Source organism: Typha latifolia, chromosome 8, assembly GCF_019914945.1.
Source record: "Typha latifolia isolate L0001 chromosome 8, TyphaL0001v2, whole genome shotgun sequence".
Taxonomy (NCBI): Eukaryota; Viridiplantae; Streptophyta; class Magnoliopsida; order Poales; family Typhaceae; genus Typha; species Typha latifolia.
In genome coordinates, this window is record NC_133093.1 from 3,743,672 (window position 1) to 3,762,403 (window position 18,732).

Below are 18,732 nucleotides of genomic sequence, written 5' to 3' on the forward strand. Positions count from 1 at the left end.
GATATAGAATAAAATAATTAAAGATTAAGGATGATAGAGTAATCTTGTAAAAATACTTGACTCGACCAATTTGCCAAAAAATAGCTTGGTTGCGAGCTACTGATTCAACTGCTAGGTTTATTAGTTTTTACTGGATCGATTGCTTATCCGATCTAATTTTAAAATGTAATTAGTTTAGTGGTCGGTTCATAGGTTCATTGGTCGACCATCCGATTTGATAATTATTCTTTTTTCAATCAAACATTAAATAAGAATTTAAAATAACACCATCCTTATCTAGTCATAAATTTATAATTTATTCTTATCTTTTTCCCCTTAGCTCTATTACGGTCGCTTTTGGTGTAGATGATTTTCTATCCGATTTGATAATCTAGATATAATTCAATATGGAACTTGCGAAGGTAATTGGATTCGATCCAACCGTTGGAATCCAATTCCCTAGATATGTTGTTCCTCTCGGAGTTAGGAATCCAACGCCATCGGAATTTCATCAATCGGATGAGTAGATCAAAAGTTAGGTATAAAACAATGACTGAAGGTCAAAAGGTAGCGGGATGGACGTGAAATATGTGGTTAGGGTTATGGGATATGATTATGGGTATGGTAGGTGAATTAGTGCTTGGAACTAGATGAGGGGAGAGAAGGGAGCTTTTAGGTATGACTGGTCGCTAGAGGGACGAGAGAGAAGTGCGAAGATTAACCTCGACAGTAGACGAGAACTAGGGTTGGATTCCGAGGGGGAGGAAAGAGGAGGGAGAATATGACTCAAGCCTAGATGAAAACCAATTCCAATGTTCAATAATCCAAAGATGCTACTTTTTCACATATTTGGAGGCTAGACAAATATCTAAAAACCCTAAACAAATCCTATTACGACTGAACTTACCTATTGTGCGTTTGAACACACCCCAATCACGTTTGAATGGCCAAAATGCGTTCTCTGTATGTCCAAACGTGAGATTAGGCATTTGAATGGCCAAAATGTGTTCTCTGTATATGCGAAAGCGAATCAGGTGTTCAAATGCACATGCGAGAATACTATTTTATTTTCCTAACATAAATCGAAATTGATACAAATTGAAGCAGTTTAATCATGTTAGTTATGCACCTACTATTATGCTTGAAGGTGAGGCACATCTTGCTGAAATCAAAGGTCACAGGCCCGAGGCTCTACGACCACTGTATCCCCTAGTACGATGTCCGTGCCGCGGAGTGCAATCAGATACAAGTCCATGATAAAGGTATGACCCTAAACTCGTACCTGAATTATACTGCATATGTCATCAGCTCTAAGCGTCATACTATCATCAATGGTGGCGTTGAACCCCACCGTCGGCTCGGAAGTGAGTCCAATCTTCCTAACTAGTCGCTTGTCAAGGAATTTGTGCGTGCTTCTCGTGTCACTAAGGATAAGCTCGTAACAACCCGGCGTTTTGTTGCGCTATCATTTGACTCAAGATTTTTATAGTTTAGACAATGATGGTGGAGAAGGTTCATTCCAATGCTTTAATGGACTTTGATAGCATCTTTATGTTCAAGTCGACGATGGTAGATGGAGGAGGAAACATTGTGTGTGCATGGTCCTCTTGCCCTTCGTTGCTCGATGATGGAGTTGTAGAATTCTATGATATATTTAGTTAGGATCTTTTCTTACTGCATTAGTTGTTTATTTTTATTAAAATAAAATTCTTATAGGTTGTGTTCAAACGCCCTTGCGAATGCTTGCATCAGGTTCGCAAATACAGAGAACGCGTAATGCGCATTCAAACGCCTGCATCGCGTTTGCACATACAAAGAATGCTTTTTGTGCGTTCAAACGTGATCGCGTTCAAACGCGATCGACGGGAATCCTCTAGAATTAGGGTTACTTGTTATTTTAGGACTTGTTGGCTAGCCTCTATATATATGTGGATGGCAGCCAAATTTATTATGCTATTGGAATATTGATTTCTTACCTCTCTATCATCTCCCTCTTCATCATCCTTCTATCTCTACCGTTGGCAAGGTTTCTCCTAACTTCTAATCTCCTTCGACTGTCAAGTCACCCCACTTCTTTGGGATCTCGACCACTTCGTTCCCTTAATCACATCCACTATCCACCTCCATCTCCATACCCATCCATAACTCTAACATCCATTCCACCATTACCACCACCATCACTCACGTTATTTCATATTTTCGTTCAAGTTGAAGTTCGAATTTGCGAAGGGCATAAATACAAAATTTGTAGATCAGGAAGTTACGAATTGAATCCACTTAGTTTCATAATTTGCTGATTACCGGAGAATATTTGATGAATATTTTTCCATGATTGTATAAACTAATTCCTATACTATATCCAGATCTTGAAGGAATTGCTCCATAGCCGATCTTTTGGTACAAGAACCCATCAATCTGGTATCAGAGCAGGCGAACCTCAGACCTCCATTAATGGTTGAAACAAATAAGATGACATTAACAAAGAGACCTATGGAGAGCACATCGACAAGGGAAGATTTAATCCACGATGACCCTAACCGTGAGGGCGATTCCTTTGGAGTGACCACCGTAGGACCGAGTAAACCAACATCCATGGGTGTGAATATGGGCTTGGCGGATGAACTTAGGGGCATGTTCCAAACATTGTTGCATAGAGTTGACGCAATTCAAAAGGATCATAATAATTTAAAGAAATATGTCATGAACTAATTGGGTTCGTCATCTCCTCAACGATGATCAGAGCTTCAAGAAGGACCAGGGGATCTTTTGTGAACCCAACAATGCTATTCGGGGGAGAACTGCACGCTCGGACTTTCCAAAATTCTAAGGCAGTGATCTAACGAATTGTGTGTTTCAAGTTGAACAATACTTTGATTGTCAAGGGACAGCGAAAGACACAAAAGTCCAGATGGCAAGCTTTCACCTCCAAGGAACGGCATTGCATTGGCATAGATCGAATATTCGTGGAGGAGGATTTATCGGTTGGGCTGACTTTTGTAGGAGGATTACACACAGATTTGGGACAGCGACATATGAAGATTTTGCTGTCAAATTAAACAAGATGGTTCAGAGGACGATCGTATTGGTGTAGCAAGTTGAGTTTGAAAGAGTTAGTAGTTGTTGTGAGTCACCTTGGCCTGAACCGACATTGCTGAGCACATTTATTTCAAGGCTGCGAGAGGAGATACAGGCGGATGTTCGTGCTCTATGTCCTATCAATCCTGAAGAGGCCTTTAAAAAGGCCATGAGGATGGAGCAAAAACATAAAGCTCTCAAGATAGCAGCAAAAACAAGTTGGGGCAATCGAGATGGGCGATTTGCACCTAGAACGCCGGTCGAAAATTCTGCAGGTTCAAAGACAGCGGCTGTGAGTACTTGACCATGACCACCTTTGAGACCTTCTTTTGATTTTAGAGGAGGCACAAGACCCCCCGTTCGAACTCTCACACCTGCCCAGGTGGAGGAGCGAAGAGCGAAGGGCCTTTGGTTTTGATGCGATGAACGTTTCACCCCCGGTCATCGGTGTTCCAAACCGATCGGGAGTGTGATACTCATCAATGGTCTCGAGGAGTATGATGAGGTAGTTGATGATGGAGCATATCCAGAGGAGGTCCATGAGGAGGCCGTTGAGGAGGGCGCGGAGGAAGATATCGAAGCTGAAATATCGATACATGCATATTCGGGTACTTTCGTGCCGACAACATTACAGGTTGACAGACTCGTTAGAAAGCATTGTGTGCACATCCTCATCGATTTTGGGAGTACACACAACTTTCTAGACGAGAGTTAGTGAGGATATTGAGTTTGGATGCTGAACCGACCACGGGATTTGACATGGCTATTGGAGATGGCACAAAGCATAAGGCGGAGAGCTTGTGTCGCCGGATCGGTATTTGGGTGTAACGACACAACATCATTGTTGACTTGTATCCGATGGCACTATGAGGAGCGGACATTGTCCTTAGCACTCAGTGGTTACAGCATTTGGGACCCGTCATATTCGATTTCTGGAGCATGTGGATGAAATTTAAACAAGGAAACAAAGATGTGCGACTTGATGGCCTTCGGTCTTCGTCGATTCCTGCGATGTAGCCTATAGTGGGGCTGCCTTGTGCGTATGATTTGATCTATCTTTTTCAGTTAGGACCAGCAGGAGATGAGCCTCAAACGAGTTCAGGTACTACTATTAAATTGTCTAATTTATTAGATAACTTTTATGGACTGTTTGAGGAGCCATAGGAGTTGCCATTGAGGCAAACGACGGACCATCGCATAGAGATTGTACCCGAGGTTGCACCAGCAAACGTGAGGCCATATCGGTATCCACATGTGCAAAAAGAAGTTATTTCTAAGGTGGTAACTGAGATATTGGAGCAAGGCCTGATTCCACCAAGTCATAGCTTATACTCATCTCCCGTGCTAGTGGTGCGAAAAAAGGACTGGACATGGTATTTTTGTGTTGACTATCGGGCACTAAATGCTATTACTGTCAAGGATTGATATCCTATTCTGGTTATAGAGGAACTACTGGATAAGCTTGTAGGGGGCGACTATATTCAGCAAGCTTGACTTGAGGGCCGTGTATCATCAAATTAGAGTTCGCTCAGCAGGATGTGCACAAACCGCATTTCGGAGTACGGACGGGCATTACGAGTTCCGAGTGATATCTTTTGGTCTCACTAATGCTCTAGCTACCTTTCAAGACCTCATGAATAATATATTTCGGCCTCTATTGGGAAGGTATGTCTTGGTATTCCTTGACGATATTTTAGTGTATAATAGGACTGAATTGGAGCATTGGCGGCATTTGAAGGACATGCTGAATATGTTGAAGCAAAATCAATTGAAGATCAAGAAGTCCAAGTACCTATGGGGAGTACCACAAGTGGAGTATTTAGGCCACATTATTTCAGCAAATATGTTGAAGCAAAATCAATTGAAGATCAAGAAGTCCAAGTACCTATGGGGAGTAGCACAAGTGGAGTATTTAGGCCACATTATTTTAGCAGATGGTGTAGTAGCGGATCCTCAAAAGGTTGCATGTATGACCGCTTGGCCTATTCCTACTACTATCATTGGATTGCGAGGATTTTTGCGACTGACTGGATATTATCGCCGCTTCATTGCCGGGTATGGCAAGATTGCTGCTCCTCTCACTTCTTTGTTGAAGAAGGACTCTTTTAGATGGATGGATGAAGCCACTACAACTTTTGAAAAACTAAAAATAGCAAAGACAACGACGCCTGTTCTAGCTCTACCGGACTTCACTAAAGAGTTCATTATGGAATGTGATGCGTCGGGAGTTGGCATAGGAGCTGTACTAATGCAAGGAGGACGTCCCATTGCCTATCTTAGCAAGGCTTTATTACAAAAATCTTAGCAATTATTGACTTATGAGAGAGAAATATTGGCAATTCTAAATGCGGTGACAAAGTGGAGGCCTTATTTGATCGGTAGACAATTCGTTATACGAACCGATCAAATGAGTCTTCCATAATTTATGGAACAGTGTATAGACACTCCGGCACAGCAGAGATAGGTCACAAAATTATTGGGGTATGATTATGAAATACAATACAAGAAGGGAACGAAAAATAGAGTGGCGGATGCACTATCACACCAACCCAATACCACTGAGCTTGCAGCCTCTTCTGCTGGTACACTTAGCTAGGATCTTTTTTTAATTCATTAGGTGTTTATTTTTATTAAAATAAAATTCCTATAGGTCGCGTTCGAATATAGGAGGGGTCACGTTCGAACGCCATTGCGAACGCCTACATCAGGTTTGCAAATATAGAGAACGCATATTGTGCGTTCGAACGCAGTCGGGCGAGTTGGAATGCTCGCGTTCAAATGCCTGCATCACATTCCATATATAGAGAACATCTTTTGATGCGTTCGAACGCGATCGGGCGCATTCAAATGCTATCGACGGGAATCCTCCAGAATTAGGGTTTCATATTGTTTTAGGACTTGTTGGCTAGCCTCTATATATATGTGGATGGCAGCCAATTCATTATGCTATTGGATTATTGCTTTTTTGCCTTCTATCTTCTCTCTAAACTTCTCCCTCCTCCCTCTTCACCGTCCTTCCACCTCTACCGTTGGCAAGGTTTCTCTTAACTTCTAATCTCCCTCGACTATCGAGCCACCCCTTTTCTTTGGGATCTTGACCACTTCATTCCCTTCGTCTATATCCCTTAATCACATCCACAATCCACCTTCATCTTCATATCCATCCATAACCCTAACATCCACTCCACCCGTCACCACCATTTTCACCCACGTTATTCCATATTTTCGTCCATTCTACAATTCTAATCTGTGAAACGTAAATTTATAGATCAGGAAGTTACGGATCTAACCCAATTAGTTTGGTAATTTTCTGACTACTATAGAATATCTGACAAATATTTTTCCATAGTTGTGCGGACTGATTCCTATAATACATCCAAATCTTAAAGGAATCTTTGTGTAGCCTATCTTTGATATCAGAGCCTAACAATTTGATATCAGAGCCTAACAAATTAGCATAAGAGCCTATCAATTTGGTATCAGAGCCTAACAAATTGGTATCAAAGCCTATCAATTTGGTATCAGAGCCTAACAAATTGGTATTAGAGCAGGCAAATCTTATACCTCCATTAATGGTTGAAACTAGGAAGATGATATCAACAAGGAGACCTATGGAGAGCACACTGACAAGGGAAGACTCAATCCACGATGACCCTAGCAGTGAGGTCAATTCCTTTTGAGTGACCACGGCAGAACCGAGTCAACCAACGTCCATGAGTGTGAATATGGATGAACTTAGGGGCATATTCCATACATTGATGCATAGAGTTGACTCCTCAACAGCGATCAGAGTTTCACGAAGGACCAGCGGTGGGACCTCATCGAACTGATACCCCACAAGTCCAGGTGCATCATGTGAGTGTCAATGATCCCCTCTTACCTCTTCCCATACATCAATCCTCACCTCCGTTGCAAAACCCAAGACCGACGGTGGTGGAACCCGAGAGGCGTGCGGCACCGGCCCACTTCGTCGATGAGGAGGATTGGCACTTTGAGGATTAGGTTGATCCCTTTAGAGATGGTGATGGATGTGCTCGAGGATTTAGAAAAGGTGATCAACGTGCACAAAGGTTTCGATCTGAACCAATGATCTTTCACGAATCCAACAATGCTATTTAGGGGAGAACTACACGCTTGGACTTTCCAAAATTCCAAGGCGGTAATCCAACAGATTGGGTGTTTCAAGTTGAACAATATTTTAATTGTCAAGGTACAGCGGAAGATGCAAAAGTCTATATGGCAAGCTTTCACCTCCAAGGAAGCGCATTGCATTGGCATAGATCAATTCTTCGTGGTGGTTGATTTACCAGCTGGGTTGATTTTTGTAGGAGGATTACACGCAAATTTGGGACAACAGCATATGAAGATTTTGCTGCCACATTAAGCAAGATGGTTCAGAGGACAACCGTATTGGAGTACCAAGCTGAGTTTGAAAGAGTTAGTAGTCGTTGTGAGCCACTGTAGCCCGAACGGACATTGATGAGTACATTTATTTCAGGGCTGCGGGATGAGATACAAGCGGATGTTCATGCTCGATGTCCTATTACTCTTGAGGAGGCCTTTGAGAAGGCCATGAGGATGGAACAAAAACATAGGGCTATAAAGATGGCAGCGAAACTAAATTGGGGCAACCGAGATGGGCGGTTTGCACCTAGAATGCTAGGTGGAAATTCTACGGTTTCAAAAACAACGGCTGCGAGTACTAGACTACAACCACCTTTGAGACCTTCTTTAGATGTTAGAGGAGGCACAAGACCCCTCCCGTTCAAACTCTCACACCTGCCAAGGTGGAGGAGCGAAGAGCGAAGGGCCTTTGCTTTTGATGTGATGAGCATTTCACCTCCGGTCATTGGTGTTCTAAACCAATCGGGAGTGTGATGCTTATCGACGATATTGAGGAGGATGATGAAGTTGTTGATGATGGAGAGTGTCCAGAGGAGGTATATGAGGAGACCGTTGAGGAGGGTGTGGAGGAAGATATCCAAGCTGAAATATCGATGCATGCATATTCGGGTACTTCCGCGCTGAGGACATTATGAGTAGACGAATTCGTTATAAAGCATTGTGTGCACATCCTCATTGATTCAGGGAGTACACATAACTTTCTAGATGAGAGGTTAGTGAGGAGATTGGGTTTGGATGCCGAACCGACCACGAGATTTGACGTTGCTATTGGAGACGGCACGAAGCATAAGGCGGAGAGCTTGTGTCACCGGGTCGGTATACGGGTGCAAGGACACGACATCATTGTGGCTTGTATCCATTGGCACTGTGAGGAGCGGACATTGTCCTTGGTACTCAGTGGTTACAGAGTTTGGGACCCGTCACATTTGATTTCCGGAGCATGTGAATGAAATTTAAATAAGAAAACAAAGATGTGCAGTTTGATGGTGTTCAGTCTTCGCCGATTTCTACAATGCAGCCTATGATGGAGCTACCTTGTGCGTATGATTTGACCTATCTTCTTCAATTAGGACGAGCAGACGATGAGCCTCAAACGAGTTCAGGTACTACCATTGAATTGTCTAATTTATTAGATAATTTTTCTAGACTATTTGGAGAGTGAAAGCATATAGCTCTCAAGATGGCAACGAAATCAAGTTGGGGCAACCGAGATGGGTGGTTTGTGCCTAGAACGCTAGCTAAAAATTTTGCGGGTTCAAAGACAGCGGCTGCGAATACTAGATCACGACCACCCTTGAGACCTTCTTTTGATGTTAGACGTGGCACAAGTCCCCCCGTTCGAATTCTCACACCTGCCCAGGTGGAGGAGTGAAGAGCGAAGGGCCTTTGCTTTTGATGCGATGAACATTTCACCCCTGATCATCGGTGTTCCAAATCGATAGGGAGTGTGATGCTCATCGATGTTCTCAAGGAGGATGATGAGGTTGTTGATGATGGAGAATGTCCAGAGGAGATCCATGAGGAGGCCGTTGAGGAGGGTATGGAGGAAGATATCCAAGCTGAAATATCCATACATATATTCGGGTACTTCCGCGCCGAGGATATTATGGGTAGACAGACTCGTTAGAAAGCATTGTGTGCACATCCTCATTGATTTAGGGAGTACAAACAACTTTCTAGATGAGAGGTTAGTGTGGAGATTGGGTTTGGATGCCGAACGACCACGGGATTTGACGTTGCTATTGGAGACGGCACGAAGCATAAGGTGGAGAGCTTGTGTCGCGATATATGGGTGCAAGGACATGACATCATTATGGACTTGTATCCGTTGGCGCTGTGAGGAGTAGACATTGTCCTTGGTACTCAATGGTTACCGAGTTTGGGACCCATCATATTTGATTTTCGGAGCATGTGGATGAAATTTAAACATGGAAACAAAGATGTGCGGCTGGATGGTGTTCGATCTTCGCTGATTCCTACGATGCAGCCTATGATGGAGCTACCTTGTGCGTATGATTTAGCCTATCTTCTTCAGTTAGGACGAGCAGGCGATGAGCCTCAAACGAGTTCAGGTACTACCATTGAATTGTTTAATTTATTAGATAACTTTTTTGGACTGTTTGGGGAGCGACAAGAGTTGCCGCCGAGGAGGGCGGGGGATCATCGCATAGAAATTGTACCCAGGGCTGCACCGGTAGATGTGAGGCCATATCGGTATCCACATGTGCAAAAGAAGTTATCTCAAAGATGGTAGCAAAGATGTTGGAGCAAGATCTTATTCAACCAAGTCATAGCTCATACTCATCCTCCATGCTATTATTGCAAAAAAGGATGGGACATGACATTTTTGTGTTGACTATCGGGCAATAAACGCTATTACTGTTAATGATCGGTACCCTATTTTGTTTATCGAGGAGTTGCTGGACGAGCTTGTAGGAGTGACTATATTTAGTAAGCTTGACTTGAGGGTCGGGTATCATCAAATTAGAGTTCACCCGATAGATGTGCACAAAATTGTATTTTGGACTCCGGACGGGCATTACGAGTTCTGAGTGATGCCTTTTGGTCTCACCAATGCTCCAGCTACCTTTCAAGGTCTCATGAATGATATATTTTGGCCTCTCTTGTGAAGGTATGTCTTGGTATTTTTTGACAACATTTTAGTGTATAGTAGGACTGAATTGGAGCATTTGCGGCATTTGGAGGATGTGCTGAATTTGTTGAAGCAAAACTAATTGAAGATCAAGAAGTCCAAGTGCCTATGGGGAGTACCACAAGTGGAGTATTTAGGCCACATCATTTTAGCTGATGATGTAGCGGCGGATCCTCAAAAGGATGCATGTATGACCGCTTGGCCTATTCCTACTACTACCACCAGATTGAGAGGATTTTTGGGGCTGACCGGATATTATCGACGCTTCATCGTCGAATATGGCAAAATCGCTGCTCCTCTCACTTCTTTGTTGAAGGACTCTTTTAGATGGACGGATGAAGGCACTTCAGTCTTTGAAAAACTAAAACAGCAATGACGACGGAACCCGTTCTAGCGCTACCGGATTTCACCAAAGAGTTCATTGTGGAATGTGATGCTTCATGTTTTGGCATAGGAGCTGTACTTATGCAAAGAGGACATCCCATAGCCCTTCTTAGTAAGGCTTTGTCACAAAAATCTCAGCTATTATCGACTTATGAGAGAGAGATGTTGGCAATTCTGCATGCAGTGACAAAGTGGAGGCCTTATTTGATTGGTAGACGATTCATTATCCGAACAGACCAAAGGAGCCTTCGCCTATACATTTCCTATCTTTCCCTTCCTTGACAAGCTAAGGTATGCATGTATATCTGACCCAGATATTTTGAGATTGTTGCAGGAGGTGATGGATGATCCGGAGCACCATATAGAGTTAGAAATTGAGGCACTTTGCTGCTGGATCGTGGATGCATTTGAGTGCCCGCAAATGATGGATTGAGGCAAAAATTGTTAGAGCACTTTCACCATACTCTAGAGGCTGGTCATGAGGGTATCTTGAGGACTTATGGGAGGATATCTCAGAGTTGCATATGGCCAGGATTGAGGCGGGATTTGAGGAGTTTTGTTCGTGCTTACGAAGTCTATCAAAGGGCTAAAGCAACCACATTGAAACCGGCCGGATTACTTCAGCCTTTACTAATACCGAACCATGTTTGGGATGACATTTCTATGGACTTCATAGAGGGTCTTCTGCTGGTATGTGATTATTCTATTATCTTTGTGGTGGTTGACAAATTAAGCAAGTATGTGCACTTTTCGGCATTGTCACATTTGTTTTTAGCCAAGTTGGTGGCTGAAATTTTTGTTAGAGATGTTGCTTAGTTGCATGGCCAGCCAGGCACAATTGTCTCGTATCGTGATCGTGTATTTATGAGCGACTTTTAGACAGAGTTTTTTAGATTGCAGGGGACTCGATTGAACTTCAGTTCGGCCTACCATCTATAGACGGACGGCCAAACTGAGGTGATCAATCGAGGCATTGAGCAGTACTTGAGGTGCTTTGTTGGAGAGATGCTGAAACGATGATTGGAGTTCTTACCGTGGGCGGAGTGGTCCTACAACACTGCCTACGATAGCAATATTGGCATGACTCCATTTGCGATGGTGTATGGACGCACGGCTCCGATGTTACGTGCTTATGATCTAGCAAATCAGATAGAGTTGGACTTAGTAAGGTGGGGGAAGCGTGGTGGGCTGATACACTTAGTTAGGATCTTTTCTTATTGCATTAGGTGTTTACTTTCATTAAAATAAAATTCCTGTAGGTCGCGTTCGAACGCAAAAGGGGTAGCGTTCAAACGCCCTTGCGAACGCTTGCATTAGGTTTGCAAATACAGAGAATGCATATTGTGCATTCGAACGCCTGCATCGCATTCTCACATACAGAGAACGTCTTTTGGTGCGTTCGAATGTGATCGACGGAAATCTTCTAAAATTAGGATTTAATATTGTTTTAGGACTTGTTGGCTAGCCTCATGATGGCAACCAAATTCATTATGCTATTGGATTATTGATTTCTTGCCTCCTATCTTCTCTCTAGACTTCTCCCTCTTCCCTCTTCACCATCCTTTCACCTCTACCGTTGGCAAGGTTTCTCCTAACTTCTAATCTCCCTCAACTGACAAGCCACCCCTCTTCTTTGGGATCTTGAGCACTTTGTTCCCTTTGTCTATATCCCTTAATCACTTCCAGAATTCATCTTCATCTCCATATCCATCCATAAGCCTAACATTCACTCTACTCGTCACCACTACCATCACCCACGTTATTTTGTATTTTCTTCCATTCTATTGTTCGAAGTTGCGAAGGGACTAAATATAAAAGTTGTAGCTCAGGAAGGTACGGATCTAACCCAATTAGTTTCATAATTTTTTGACTACCAAAAAATATCTGAAGAATATTTTCCCATAGTTGCGCGGACTGATTCCTATAATATATCCAGATCTTGAAGAAATCGTTGCATAGCCTATCTTTGGTTCGAGAATCTATCAATTTGGTATTAGAGCTTAACAATTGGTATCAGAGCCTATCAATTTGGTATTACAGCCTAACAAATTGGTATCAGAGCTGAGGTATGCATGTACATCTGATCCAGATGTTTTAAGATTGTTGTAGGAGATGTTGGATGATCCGGACCAACATCCAGAAATGGAGAATCGAGGCGGTTTGCTACTGGACCGCGGATGCATTCAGGTGCCTGCAAATGATGGATTGCGGCAGAAATTATTGGAGCACTTCCACCAAACTCTAAAGGCTGGTCATGAGGGTGTCTTGAGGACTTAAAGGAGAATATCTCAAAGTTGCATGTGGCCAGGATTGAGGTGTGATGTGAGAAATTTTGTCCGTGCTTGCGAAGTCTGTCAAAGGGCTAAGACAACCATATTGAAATCGGCCAGATTACTTCAGCCTTTACCTATACCGAACCATGTTTGGGAAGACATTTTTATGGATTTCATAGAGGGTCTTCTGCTGGTATATGGTTATTCCATTATCTTTATAGTCGTTGACAGGTTGAGCAAGTATGGGCACTTTTTGGCATTGTCACATCCATTTTTAGCCAAGTTAGTGGCTGAAATTTTTGTGAGAGATGTTGCTCGGTTACATGGCATGCCATGCAAGATTGTCTCGGATCGTGATCATGTATTTATGAGCGAATTTTGGATGAAGTTTTTCAGATTGTAGGGGACTCGATTGAACTTTACTTCAGCCTACCATCCACAGACGGACGGCCAAACCGAGATGGTTAATCGAGGCATTGAGCAGTACTTGAGGTGCTTTGTTGGAGAGATGCCGAGACGATGGTTGGAGTTCTTACCGTGGTCAGAGTGGTCCTACAACACCACCTACCATAGCAACATTGGCATGACTCCATTTGAGGTGGTGTATGGACGAACGGCTCTAATGTTATGCACATATGATCAAGTGGCATCGGCAGATCAGACGGAGGTGGACTTAGCTTTAATGGATAGAGACACCACATTAAGGAGGTTGCATGTCCCATCTTAAACCACAAGGAGCAGTAGTTTGACATCCGTTTTGGGTGTTAGAGCATATTGGTCCAATTGCATATCATTTGGAGCTGCTCGAGGGGTCGAGAATGCATCCTGTCTTCCATGTTTCATTGTTGAGGGAGTGGATTGGAGATCATGAGGTCGTTGGATCAGTTCTTGATGGATACAAGTCCACAATGATGTCGTGTCTTTGCACCCGTATACCGACCCGGCGACACAAACTCTCCACCTTAAGCTCCGTGCTGTCTCCAATAGCAACGTCAAACCTCGACATCCAAACCCAATCTCCTCATTAACCTCTCATCTAGAAAGTTGTGTGTACTCCCAGAATAGATGAGGATGTGCACACAATGCTTTCAAACGAGTCCGTCAACCCGTAATGTCCTCAACGCAGAAGTACCCGAATATGCATGCATCGATATTTCAGCTTGGATATCTTTCGCCGCGCCCTCCTCAATGGCCTCCTCAGGACATGCTCCATCATCAACTACCTCATCATCCTCCTCGAGACCGTCGATGAGCATCACACTCCCGATCGGTTTGGAACATCGATGATCGAGGGTGAAACGTTCATCGCATCAAAAGCAAAGGCTCTTCGCTCTTCGCTCCTCCACCTGGGCAGGTGTGAGAGTTCGAACGGGGGGTCTTGTGCCTCCTCTAAATTCGGAAGATCTCAAAGATGGTCGTGGTCAAGTACTCACAATCGCTGTCTTTGAACATGCAGAATTTCCAACCAGCGTTCTAGGTGCAAATTGCCCATCTCGGTTGCCCCAACTTATTTTTGCTACCATCTTGAGAGCCTTATGTTTTTGCTCCATCCTCACGGCCTTATTCAAAGGCCTCCTCAAAAGTGATAGGACATAGAGCACGAACATCCGTCTGTATCTCCTCTCACTGCCCTGAAATAAATGTGCTCATTAATGTCGGTTCGGGCCAAGGTGGCTCACAATGACTACAAACTCTTCTAAATTCTACTTAGTACTCCAGTATGGTCGTCCTCTGAACCATCTTGCTTAATGTGGTAGCAAAATCTTCATATGCCGCTGTCCCAAATCTGAGTATAATCCTCCTACAAAAATCAGCCTAACCGATAAATCCTCCTCCACGAATAACTGATTCCTCCACGAATAACTAATCTATACCAATGCAATGCCATTCCTTGTTGGTGAAAGCTTGCCATCTGGACTTTAGTGTCTTCCACTGTCCCTTGACAATCAAAGTATTGTTCAACTTAAAACACCCAATCCATTGGATCACCGCCTTAGAATTTTGGAAAGTCCAAGCGTGCGGTTCTCCCCCGAATAGCATTGTTGGGTTTGCAAAAGATCCTTGGTTTACGTCTAAACTTTTGTGCATGTTGATCACCTTCTATAAATCCTCAAGCACGTCTATCACCATCTCCAATGGGATCAACCTCATCCTCAAAGTGTCAATCCTTCTCATCGACGAAGTGCACCGGTGCCGCACGCCTCTCTAATTCCACCACCACCGGTCTTGGGTTTTGTAACGAAGGTGGGGGATGATGTGTAGGGATAGGTAAGAGGGGATCATTGACACTCACATGATGCACCTGGACCTGTAGGGTATCACTTTGATGAGGTCCCACCGCTAGTCCTTCTTGAAACTCTGATCATTAATGAGGAGATGACGAACCCAATCGGTTCATGACATATTCCTTAAAATCATTGTGACATTTTTAAATTGTGTCAACTCTATGCAGCAATGTTTGGAACATGCCCTTAAATTCATCCTCCATGCCCATATTCACACCCATGGATGTTGGTTGACTCGGTCCTACCATGGTCGCTGCAAAGGAATCGGCCTCACAGTTAAGGTCATCGTGGATTGAGTCTTCCCTTGCCGGTGTGCTCTCCATAGGTATCTTTGTTGATGTCATCTTCTTTATTTCAACCATTAATGGATGTCTGAGGTTCACCTGCTCTGATACCATATTGATGGGTTCTTGTACCAAAACGTCAGCTACAGAACAATTCTCTTAAGATCTGAATTTATTGTATAAAATAGTCAGTGCAACCATGGGAAAATATTAGTCAAATATTCTCCTGTAGTTAGAAAATTATGAAACTAAGTGAATTAGATTTGTAACTTCCTGATCTACAATTTACGACAGTTGGGTGTTTGTGTGGGTACAGCGGTATTGATAGGTGACCTCGTCCGATGTATAACCAAAAGTTAGCTCATCGGTACTTTGGTCCATTTCGAGTGTTAGAGCGTATTGGTCCGGTTGCATATAATTTGGAGTAGCCCGAGGAGTCGAGAGTGCATCTTATCTTCTATGTTTCATTGCTGAGAGAGCGGATTGGAGATCATGAGGTCGTTGGATCAGTTCTTGATGGGTTCTTGTACTAAAAGGTCGGCTACGGAACAATTCCCTTAAGATCTGAATTTATTGCAGGAAAAAGTCCGTGCAACCATGGGAACATATTTGTCAAATATTTTTCTGTAATCAGAAAATTACGAAACTAATTGTGTTAGATTCGTAACTTCCAGATCTATAACTTTCATATTTATGCCTTTCTAGATTCGAACTGAAATTAAGACGAAAATAAGGAACAACGTGGGTGATGGTGGTGGTGACGAGTGGAGTGGATGTTAGGATTATGGATGAGTATGGAGATGGAGGTGGATGTGATTAAGGGATATAGAGAAGCGAATGAAATGGTCGAGATCCCAAAGAAAAGGGGTGACTCGATAGTTGAGGGAGATTAGAAGTTAGGAGAAACACTACCAATGGTAGAGGTGGAAGGATGGTGAAGAGGGAGGGAGATTAGTATAGATAGATGATAGAGAGGCAAGAAATCAATTTTTCAATAGCATAATGAATTTGTCTGCCATCCACATATTTATAAAGGCTAGCCAACAAGTCCTAAAATAATAAATAACCCTAATTCTAGAGGATTCCCGCCGATCACGTTCGAACGTGCCTGATCGCGTTTGAACGCACAAAAGGCGTTCTCTCTATGTGTGAACGTGATGCAGGCATTTGAACGTGGGCATTCGAACTCGCTCGACCGCGTTCGAACGCACAATATGCGTTCTTTGTATTTGCTAACCTGATGCAGATGTTTGCAAGGGCATTCGAACGCGACCCCTTCTACGAACGAACGCGACCTACAGGAATTTTATTTTAATGAAAATAAACAACTAATGCAATAAGAAAAGATCCTACTAAATGTATCAGTTCTACCGGAGAAATTTTTTTTGTATGTCACGTTCGAACGCAGGTGGGGTGCGTTCAAACGTGCTCGCGAACGCCTACATCAAGTTCATAAATACAGAGAACACAAAATGTGCGTTCGATTACGTTTGAATGCGGTCGGCGAAAATCCATTGTTTCTAGGGTTAATAATTGTCATTTTTGAATTGTTTGGTTAGCCTCTAAAGGTGTGGATGGAAACCAACGAGTCATTATTGAATGAATTGAGTTTTCCCTAGTCTTCTTCTTATTTTCTCTCGTTATCTCATTCCCTGGCGCCACCACTTCTAGCCTCCCTCGACCGGCCACTCGTCCTAGTCCCTTAGGTGCAGCCCATTCCTCCCCCTTCTTCCAATCTCTCTATTATCTTGTCCTAACCCCTTCCATCTTCCATAATCCTTCCACCACCACTTATCCATTGGTGCCACCCCATTACCGCCAGTCTACCACCATCCATCATCACCTGGGATCTCATGCCTCCATCCACAGATCCATAGATGGACTCCCTAACATTCGTCTACTTCTCGTGCTAGATTCTATCCAGATCTAAATACGGGATAGATCAAACCTTATCCCAAGGGGAGATCATATCACTCCCCTCTAATTTTAAACTTCTCCCTCCTTGCTCAAACCGTAGCTACATGCTGATAGGCTACGGAACAATTCCTTCAAGATCTGAATTTATTATAGGAAGTAGTCCGCACAACCGAGGGAACATATTTACCAAATATTTTCTGAAAGTCAGAAAATTATGAAGCCAAGTGGAATCGATCCATAACTCCCTGATCTACATTTTTCATATTTATGCCCTTTGCATATTCAAATAGAAACTAGGAGGAAAACATGATATTTTGTGGATGATAGTGGTGGTGACTGGTGGAGTGGAAGTTAGGGTTATGGATGATAATGGAGATGAGGGTGGATGGATGGTGTTGTTTAAGGAATAAAGACGAAGGGGAAGAAGTGGTCGAGATCCCAAAGAAGAGGGAGGACTCGATAGTCGAGGGAGATTAGAACTTAGGAGAGACCTTGCCAATGGTAGAGGTGGTAGGTTAGTGAAGAGGGAGGAGGGAGATTAGGGTAGAGAGATGATAGAGAGGCAAGAAACCAATATTTCAATAGCATAATGAATTTGGCTGCTATCCACACCTTTATAGAGGCAAGCCAACAAGCCCTAATAACAATAAATAACCCTAATCCTAGTGGAATCCCGCCGATCGCGTTCGAATGCACAAAAAATGTTCTGTATATGTGCGAACGCGCATTTCGCATTCTTTGTATTTTCGAACCTGATGTTGGTGTTCGCAAGGGTGTTCGAATGCGACCCCTTCCGCGTTCGAATGCGACCTACAATAATTTTATTTTAATAAAAATAAATAACTAATGCAATAGAAAAGACTCTAACAAGGTATATTAGCCCACCACGCTTTTCCCACCTTGCCCGAACAAAGTAAAGTCGGGGAAACGCTCCAAGATATCCGTCTCCAACTCCTATGTAGCCTCATCGGATGGCTTGCCAAGCAACTCAACTAGAATCTCCATCTCTAATCTGGTACCATGACATCATTGGCGCCTAGCAAGTATTTGAACTGGCTCTATGATCTCTGTCTCCTCCAATGGCTCCCATAGAACTGATCCAACGACCTCATGATCTCCAATCCGCTCTCTCAGCAATCAATCATGGAAGACAGGATACACTCTCGAGCCCTACGTCAACTCTAAACAATATGCAACCGGACCGATATGCTCTAACACCTGAAACAGAGTAAAGTAGTGTTGTGCTAACTTTTGGTTACGCACTGGACGCAAGGTTAGCTGTCAATATAGTTGTACCCTCACAAATACCCAACTGTCGATGTCGAACTCCTGCTCCCGATGACTGCAATCATAAACTTGCTTAATGCAGTTTTGGGGAAGTTTAAGATGGGCATGCAACTGATACGATCACACCTCTGGCTATGGAGCTCTGATACCAGCTTGATACGATCTCACCGTTTTGGTGAAGGTTCGATCTC